A 9500-nucleotide genomic window follows, 5' to 3' on the forward strand; every position below is an offset into this window, starting at 1 on the left:
CTATTTCGTTTTTCGCATCTGACTTTCTGAGCATTTCTGAAATCGGTGTTGACAAATTTAAAAATCGGCATGATCAGACATAACATTTACTGACTTTTGAAGACAGACTGCCTCATTCTGGAGCTCCAGAGAACATGTGCAATGCCAGGGGAAGTGAATGAGAAATAGTAGAGCGGGGCAGTGGCATAACACAAAATGATGAGCCACTCCTGCAGAATGTGATGAGGTGCCCCTAAGTGTCACATCTCACAAATACTCATTGGCCTTGGGCTGAAAGGGGCACCTGAAAGATAGAGGGCCCACTTGAAGGGTGCTCCCCAATTTTCCGTGCTGCAGGGACTAAAGGGGCCTGTGTTACTCCCCTGGACAAAGGTGCCACACTTCACACTAAGTTGGAAACTACCTGTCATTTCTCCTGCTTTTGAACTTTTTTCTATACCACTTTACTTTGTCCATGAGACAAAGGAAGGTGCTTCATAAGATGCCTGAATAAGTAAATAAATATGTGTTAGATTAATTGGTTGAATACAAGGATAAATGTTAGAGGATGCTACACAAATACATTTTTACAGGACTAAAGAAATACCTAAACCAACCTTTTTATTCTTATATAGGCATCATGAAAACATATAAATGACCACCTTTCCTTTTGTGCAATGGTGCAAATTAGAAGAACTCTACAATAAGAACATATTGATTTCAATTAAAGTACAGTATCCTGCTATTGAACAGGCTGCCCTCTTTGCTTTCAAACTAATGAAGATCATTCCTTGAGACTAAATGGATTTTTCTACTCCTGGTTAATTATTATACCGAGGGAAAACTTTTCTTTTTTTTCAGATTGATACACTGGAAAAAGTTAGAACCTAATCAGCTCAGCAAATTGCTGCACAGAAATATCACTGAGCTTTGTCGCTAAAGTGCTAGCGAGTACACACATGGCACTTTTAAGACGAAGGCAAATGCAATGTAACTTAGATTATTTTCTGTCCTGTATCTGAATCAGGTTTTATGTATTTTGCTAATAATTATCATGAACACCCAAAACATAGCAGGGACTTATATTTTTGTGCTGCTGGTTACTAAAATCCTAAATAATTTTACGTTTTTATTGATATCAGGAATGCTTGCCTCGCTATCAAAGTCCAGATTCTTCACTCTCTTAAGTAATGAAAACAAACTAATCTCTGGCAGCTCCAACACCCTCAACATTGAAATACTACTGCTTATAAAACAGAATTCTAAGTAGATGTATGTATATGGCATTACTATAGCTCAAACCAAGACAGACGGAAGCAGAGATATGTACATGGTAGATCATTCTTTGATAATTCACTCAAACACATGTGATTCATTGCCAATTGAAATAAAGATTTAACACGTATTTAAAAACACTAAAAACAGGTATATTGACAACTACCTGAATGCCTCAGCCCCCTGTCTTATTCTTACTAATTCATAAACACTTTACCCTTCTGTAGCAATTTAAATCCAGGATCCACTCAGACGATATGCCAGCTGACATTTTTTCCTTTTGTCCCAAGGAACCCCTCCATTCTTTCTATTTAAAAGTTTTTGGGGCTCCAAAACCCTGGAGAACTCACAGATCTGTGGTTGTTCATGGACACATTTTAGTGTGCCGCCTTGAGACCCTCTGGGTGAGTAGTGCGCTATACAAATGTTAAACTTGAACTTGAACTTAAACTTGAAACTTGAACTTGAGATGAAGAGACCCTCCATTGGACTTCCTACAGTGCTATCTCCTGTGAGGACCTGACATTCATCTCTTCTCCATACCCCATGCTGGTAGCAGCATTTAATACGTGTTGGGGTTCTCTAGTTGCTCCCATGGGAGCTGTATATTGACAACCTCTGTAAATTAAATTCAGAACCTTGAGGCTGATGGAGCCCACATTGCCTGAGTTTAGGGTGTTCTTACATTTTTTAACCATAACATTTGCAATGATAAATATAATCCTCAGAGTTTGAGTTAGCTGTAATTGATTCATGAACACTAGTAGTGTGCCTTTCATTAGGGTCACTCGTGGCTTCTTGTGAACATTTACTTGAGTATGGATGATGGTTGTGAGTTGGAAGATGGATCCTTCATTTTACAGCGTTGTGATTGCAATTAGCATATGCTTGCGAACACTGTTGAAGGATGCCATTGTTATAGCAACTGCATTGTTGTAATATATTGATTTGCTTTCTGATTACATTCCAATGACAATAACCAAGGCTTGGGCTTCTAACACTGTCACAGTTGCATACCCACTTTCTTCATATATGTGTGTCCTCTTTGCTTCTTTGATTCCTATATTATACTGTAAAATATCTTTATGTTACAACGTATTAAAGTATTGGGTACTCAGAACTCTTGCTGGACATTCACATCTTTATTGAAAATGTGACAAATACATTGCACTATGACAGAGCCCTCCCCATGCAACATCCCTTGAGGTAAACATGTACAACCCATTTACTTAATGGGGAACACCAATGCTCTCACTTTCTAATGGTGCTTGTTTGTTTCTACCGGTGAAAGGGCCCCCGATATTGACTCTCAACGTCCTTTATCAAACTCACCCTCCTTAAGCACATGCTGCTTAATTGGAATGTCCAGTATCTTTTTTCCAATTCTCAGCTGAAATTGTAAATGTCTTTCCACGCTAAAGTGAACTGGTTTTAAGCATACACTTTGAATTATTTTTGGACCCTAAACTGTCAATTCTGTCTATACTAGGACTGTACGTTATTCGTACTTTCTTATGACTTTATGTAACTACGCTAAATACTGTACACTACACTACAAAATTATTTTTTTAACTTTCAAACCTGATTTGTTCAATAAACTTTCACAAAACTTTCTGACTTAGAGGCTCTGTATAAAATATGGTGAAGAAATAAAAATAAATCATGTCATTTATGATATTAATTAATGTCACATGTGATACCATCAGCATCAGAACAAATCTTTTTAAAAGGGGCAATAATGTGCATAACAAACAAATCCCCAAAATAGTTCAACTAATGACTTTCCCCAATTGTGATTATCTAGGTCACAATAAGGCTCACCATGCCTTGTTCATGGCATCAAGGATGAGATCAGAAGTCATACCAAAGATTACAACATTGATATTTTTTAATGCATATGAAAACAAAGTGATTGTTGGACCTGGCCCCCTCTGCAGGGTCGCCTTCAAACATTTTGCCTTCACCTCTGTTTTCTGAATCCGTTTTTGTTGGCTTTTAGGTCTCCAGCTCAAGTAGTGGCTGGAAGTACAACTGAGAGGGGGGTCCGCACACCGGCGCTTACTTGCACCTGCACTTACTTACACCCAAGCATTCACATGCTGAATTGTACCTTTACCCTCACACTCATTCACAACACTCACAAATAAACATACACAGATGAAATAATCAATAAAAACACATTTACCTGCTGCAACTCTCAGGGACGAAAGCCTCAAAGGTGCCAGTAGGGTTGGGACTGCTGCCTTCTCTCAATACCTGAGACAGCAGTTCCTACCTCATCAGATATTTAGGATGGGGTCAGAGAGACTGCTGTCCTCACTCAGTCTGTGATGAGGTATCAGTGTTAGACTCTTGCTCAGGGCACTTCAGGGCTTAAAATTTAAGCACCCAGGTATGAGGCTATCACTGATGCTCCAACTAGTCACAAGGAGGAGAGCCTTTAGGACATTTGCCGAGCAGAGAAAGTCTCACCCACAGAAGCTGTGACTTCTTCAGGCCAGCAAACTTCAGCACAGACAGCCAGGCCCCTATGCATTTAGCGTATGTCTAGCTCCTGGCTACCTGACCTTTGCCCAGCCTGACAGAAACCCTTTATGTTCAAAAGGTGGATGGCCCCTCCGCCCTCAAATATGAGCTGTTTTTGTCTAGCACTGGTTAGCAGTGGGAAACTGTTTGCTCCTTTAAACATGGCCAAATTAACCCATTTACTCTACTTGTAAGTCCCTAGTAAAATGGTACTACATGTTCCCACGGCCTATAAATTGAATGCTATGAGTGTGGACCAATAGCCCATTTTGTGCCACCCACTAAAGTAACCCTTTAAAACATGTCTGTAGCTTGCCATTGCAGCCAGAGTGTGTAGTTTTAAAGTGCCATTTTGACCTGGCAAAATACACATTTTACTAGGTCTAAAGTCTAAACCTTCCTTTTTAATGCATTTAAGACACCCCTAGTGTGGGCCCTAAGCAGCCCATAGGGCAGAGTACAGTGTATATAAAAAGTTGGCCATGTACTTTTATATGTCCTGGTCGTGAAAACATCTCAAATTCATTTCTCAGTATGGCAACCCCTACCTCTTCCATAGGATAACATTGGGTTACCTTTATTAAGTAATAACTTTTGATTGTGAACAGGTAGGAATATCATGCTTGGTGTCTGAAAAATTGTACTTTAAAACAACATTTAATGGTAAATTTGAATTTTAAGTTGGGTTACATGACTGGATATGTTGGCAAGAGGACTTTGTCCTCCTTCCAGACAGCCACACAATAGTGGTTCTGGGTGTTGGCACAATGGGACAGTCTGACTTGGTGAGAAGGGCGGAGCGGTCACATGTCACATTTGCACATGTAGTACAAAGAACACTGCCTCAGCTCACGCTCAAAGGACTTCACACTAGCCTATTGTACCTGAAGATGGACTAGGACAAGAGCAGGGAGGCAGGAAATGCCAAATAACTCTGGGGGGGGAGGGCGACAAATGTTTCTTCCACATGAAAGGTGGTAAACACCTGGTACAAAAAGAGAACTATAAGACCCTCCTCTTTGTTACACTCCTGGAACTTTGGATACTCCATAGGAACAACCGCACTCCTGCCAGAGGACTGCCCTGCTGTCTGAAAAGAACGACTGGACATGTACCCTTCATTTCAACCTCCCTATGTGGCTGCAAGTGCTAGTTGCTGGACTCATGTTCTGAGCTACTGGGACATACATTTCAGAGGGCTCTCTGCGACTGGCCAGCTGGCCTCTTTCACTGGACCTACCTGGAGCTGCATCTGGACCAGCCTGAGCTCTGCTGGCCTCTACTGGAGTAAGTTCCTGACCACTACGAGGTACCTCTCAGGTCATGGACCATTGGTGTGGCATCAGATGAGTTCCTCCTTGAAGAAAAGGAGAAGAAATCTTGATGTCTTGGGATCTTTGCGATCAAGAAAAGGTTAGCCCATGCCAACATCTTGTCACCCCTGCTGATGAAGCTCTGATTAACCTGACTCTTTGTGCTACAGCATCGACAGCTTGGTGTCACCACCAACGCAAATCTCCAGCAACGACAGTCCTCAATGCCTGACTGGAACTTTGTGCTACAGCGATGACTTCCCTCCATGCCTGCCTTGCTGTTTGCACTACAACAACACCATACTTGATGCAATGCCTAGTCCTCACAGCCCCCTACAATGCGTACTGGATTATTTGCTTTGGACTTTAGAGGTGAATTTTTTGCAGGACTAACCAGGTCCCTATATCCAGCCCACATTCAATTGTGATGGGCCTACATTTGTGACTTTTACCTCGTCTCTCACAACCAATTAACTCCATGAGTGGTGCTTTGTGCTTTTAGGCACTACACTCTGCTTAAATATTTGAAATTGTATATCTCCAGTTCTACTGATTTAGTTTTTGTTGTTTTGGTATCAAATATAGTATTAAAATATACTTTATTGCTCTAGATTTTTCTCGTGTTGTGTTTTCACTTTATTACTGTTTGTGTGCTGTATAAATACTTTACACATTGCCTCTAAGTTAAACTTGACTGCTTTTTGTGCCAAAGTACTTGAAGGTTAAGAACAGGTTAATTTAGTGACTTTTGTTTGAATTAAAATGTCAGCCACGGGATATTTCTCTGATCACATTCCAGTATTTTATGGTTTTGCACACCACTCTTTTGCATAGCAAAATTTTTTATACTACTGTGAGAGGTGAAAGCAGCTGCATCTTCACTAAAACAATGGCTGGGCTCTTCAAACGAATAACAGACAGTGGGAGGAATGCTTGCAATATATCTAACCATGGCAATTACTTGGGTAGCATTGCAACTCAATGTTTATTTTGCCCACCATGCCACCTCAGTTTGGCTCCAGCCATACACAAATCAGTCTTGACCATTGTCCAATAGGTACAGACCAGGTTGAATAGCCAGGACCTCCCCGGACCGAAGCACAAGCAACAAAAGTTTTCCTCTGATTGGGGCTCTTGGTCTTGTTCTTGTTGGAGCAAGGTTAAATGAATTGCAAGCATTCCTCTCATCACCTCATGTGTATTTGGGTAAACAGACAAAATATCGAATGGACATAATATCGAGTACAAAATATAGGCTGGACAGAATATCGAATGGACAGAATATAGACATCACAAATATCGTTTTGAAGGTAAGTAATGTAATATCGAATTTTAAAATATTGATAGTCAAAATATCGATGTACATAATATAGGTTAATAAAAATATCGAACATTTAATAATATCGAATTTGTATAGTGTATTTTATGTGTTAAAAGTGTTTAATTATGTCATGATGTAATTTAATTAATGAATTTAATGTTATTTAAATTTTGCGTAATTTAATTCTGTAGCGGGTTGTGGGTTTATAGGGGAATAGGGTGGGAAGTAATTTAATAAGAATTAATTAAATATGTAAATTTATTTATTGGTATTTGTTTATAATTATTTTTTAATTAATTTTAATTTTGTAATTAATTAAATTTTAATTGACAATTAATTTTATTTAATTGATTAAATGATAATTAGGCTAATTTAACTAATTTAATTTCTGTAGCGGGTTGTGGGATTATAGGGGAGTAGGGGAGTAGGGTGGGAAGTAATTTATTTATAATTAATTAAATATGTTAATTTATGTAGTGTTATTTATTTATAATTAATTGTTAAATACTTGTTATTTGGTAATTAATTGAATTTTAATTGCCAAATAATTTTATTTAATTGCTTAATTGATAATTATGTTAATTTAACTAATTTAATTTCTGTAGCGGGTTGTGGGTTCATAGGGGTAAAGGGTGGGAAGTAATTTAATTATAAATAATTAAATATGTTAATTTATGTATTTGTATTTATTTAGAATTAATAGTTAATTGATAATTAATTGGTAATTAATTAACATATAATTGTTAATTATTTTAATTAATAATTATGTTAATTGTATTAATGTATTTTCTGTAGCGGGTTGTGGGTTTAAAGGGGAATAGGGTGGGAAGTAATTTAATTATGAATAATTAAATATGTTAATTTATTTATTGTATTTATTTAGAATTAATTGTTAATTAATTAAATATGTTAATTTATGTAGTGTTATTTTTTATAATTAATTGTTAAATAATTGTTATTTGGTAATTAATTACATTTTAATTGAGAATTCATTTTATTAAATTGAATAATTGATAATTATGTTAATTTTACTAATTTATTTTCTGCAGTGGGTTGTGGGTTTATAGGGGAATAGGGTGGGCAGTAATTTAATTATAACTAATTACATATGTTAATTTTTTTGGTATTTATTAGATTTTATGTGTTAAGTAACTTTTTAATTACTAATTAATTGTTAATTGTAATTAATTAGTATTAATAAATAACTAATTGTAATGATTACATTAAATTAGTATTTGTAATTAATTATTATATTATATTAAATTGGTAATTAATTTTAATTCGTTTTTTATAGATATCAATATATATATATTTTTAAATAATATTTGAAGTATCTACTTTCCCTACTGTTGCACTCACTGGAGTGGGAATAGTAATTTTTACCCCTACGCTATCCAACGCTTTCCCTACTGTTGCACTCTGGAGTGGGAATAGTAATTTTTACTCCTACCCAATCCAACGCTTTCCCTACTGTTGCACTCTCTGGAGTGGGAATAGTAATTTTTACCCCTACGCTATCCAACCCTTTACCTACTGTTGCACTCTCTGGAGTGGGAATAGTAATTTTTACCTCTACGCTATCCAACGCCTTACCTACTGTTGCACTTTCTGGAGTGGGAATAGTAATTCTTACCCCTACGCTATCCAAAGCTTTCCCTACTGTTGCATTCTCTGGAGTGGGAATAGTAATTTTTATCCCTACGCTATCCAACGCTTTCCTTACTGTTGCACTCTCTGGAGTGGGAATAGTAATTTTTACCCCTACGCTATCCAGTGCTTTCCTTATTGTTGCACTCTCTGGAGTGGGAATAGTAATTTTTACCCCAACGCTTTCCAGCGCTTTCCCTACTGTTGCACTCAATGGAGTGGGAATAGTAATTTTTACCCCTACGCTATCCAACACTTTCCCTTCTGTTGCACTCTTTGGAGTGGGAATAGTAATTTTTACCCCTACGCTATCCAACGCTTTCCCTACTGTTGCACTCTCTGGAGTGGGAATATTAATTTTTACCCCTACGCTATCCAACCCTTTCCCTACTGTTGCACTCTCTGGAATGGGAATAGTAATTTTTACCCCTACGCTATCCAACCCTTTCTCTACTGTTGCACTCTCTGGAGTGGGAATAGTAATTTTTACCCCTACGCTATCCAACCCTTTCTCTACTGTTGCACTCTCTGGAGTGGGAATATTAATTTGTACCCCTACGCTATCCAACGCTTTCCCTACTGTTGCACTCTCTGGAGTGGGAATAGTAATTTTTACCTCTACGCTATCCATCGCCTTATCTACTGTTGCACTCGCTGGAGTGGGAATAGTAATTTTTACACTTCCGCTATCCTACGGTAATAATATTGGATATTTTTTAATTATATTATGTTACTATATATATATATGTTTTAACAAATATGATTGTAAAAAATTGTTTTATAACTTTAAATATTTAATTATTATAACGTAATTTAAGTATTTTTAAGTATATTTTAGTAATTAATTTTTAATATTAATTTAATTTAACATTGTTTTTAATAAAGCCAATATTTTTACAAACTATATTTTTATAAACAATATTTTTTACTCGATATTTTTGTACTTACCTGTTTGTAGATACAAAGTCGATATTCTGTCTGTCGAAATTTTTTCGCCGATATTTTTGCTAGTCGATATTATGTCCCTCGATATTATGTCAGTGATCCGTGTACTTGATGTAATGCCATAAGTGACCAAATGTATGCCTAAATGTGAGTCCCTTGCTTACTGGGCCAACAGAACCAAGCCATGCCAAACAGAAGAGGCGTAACCAGGCTGTAACCAGTCTTTGGTTACTTCTGTTCCAGTCCAAAGAGGACGTGGTTTGGCAGTTCGGACTGGACAGTTCCTATTGGAGAAGGACCAAGTCTGATTTGAATATGGCTGTGTATATTCTGAGGTGGTATGGTGGGCAAAAGAACAGAGGATCGAAAGCTACCCCGAGCGATTGACGGTAGAAATATTGCAAGTATCCTCCCATCATCTTTTGTGTGTTTGTTACAATCTGTAGAATGACAGCAATTAAAGGACGTTGTAAGACTGCAATTCCACTGTCAAC

Source organism: Lissotriton vulgaris, chromosome 10, assembly GCF_964263255.1.
Source record: "Lissotriton vulgaris chromosome 10, aLisVul1.2, whole genome shotgun sequence".
NCBI lineage: Eukaryota > Metazoa > Chordata > Amphibia > Caudata > Salamandridae > Lissotriton > Lissotriton vulgaris.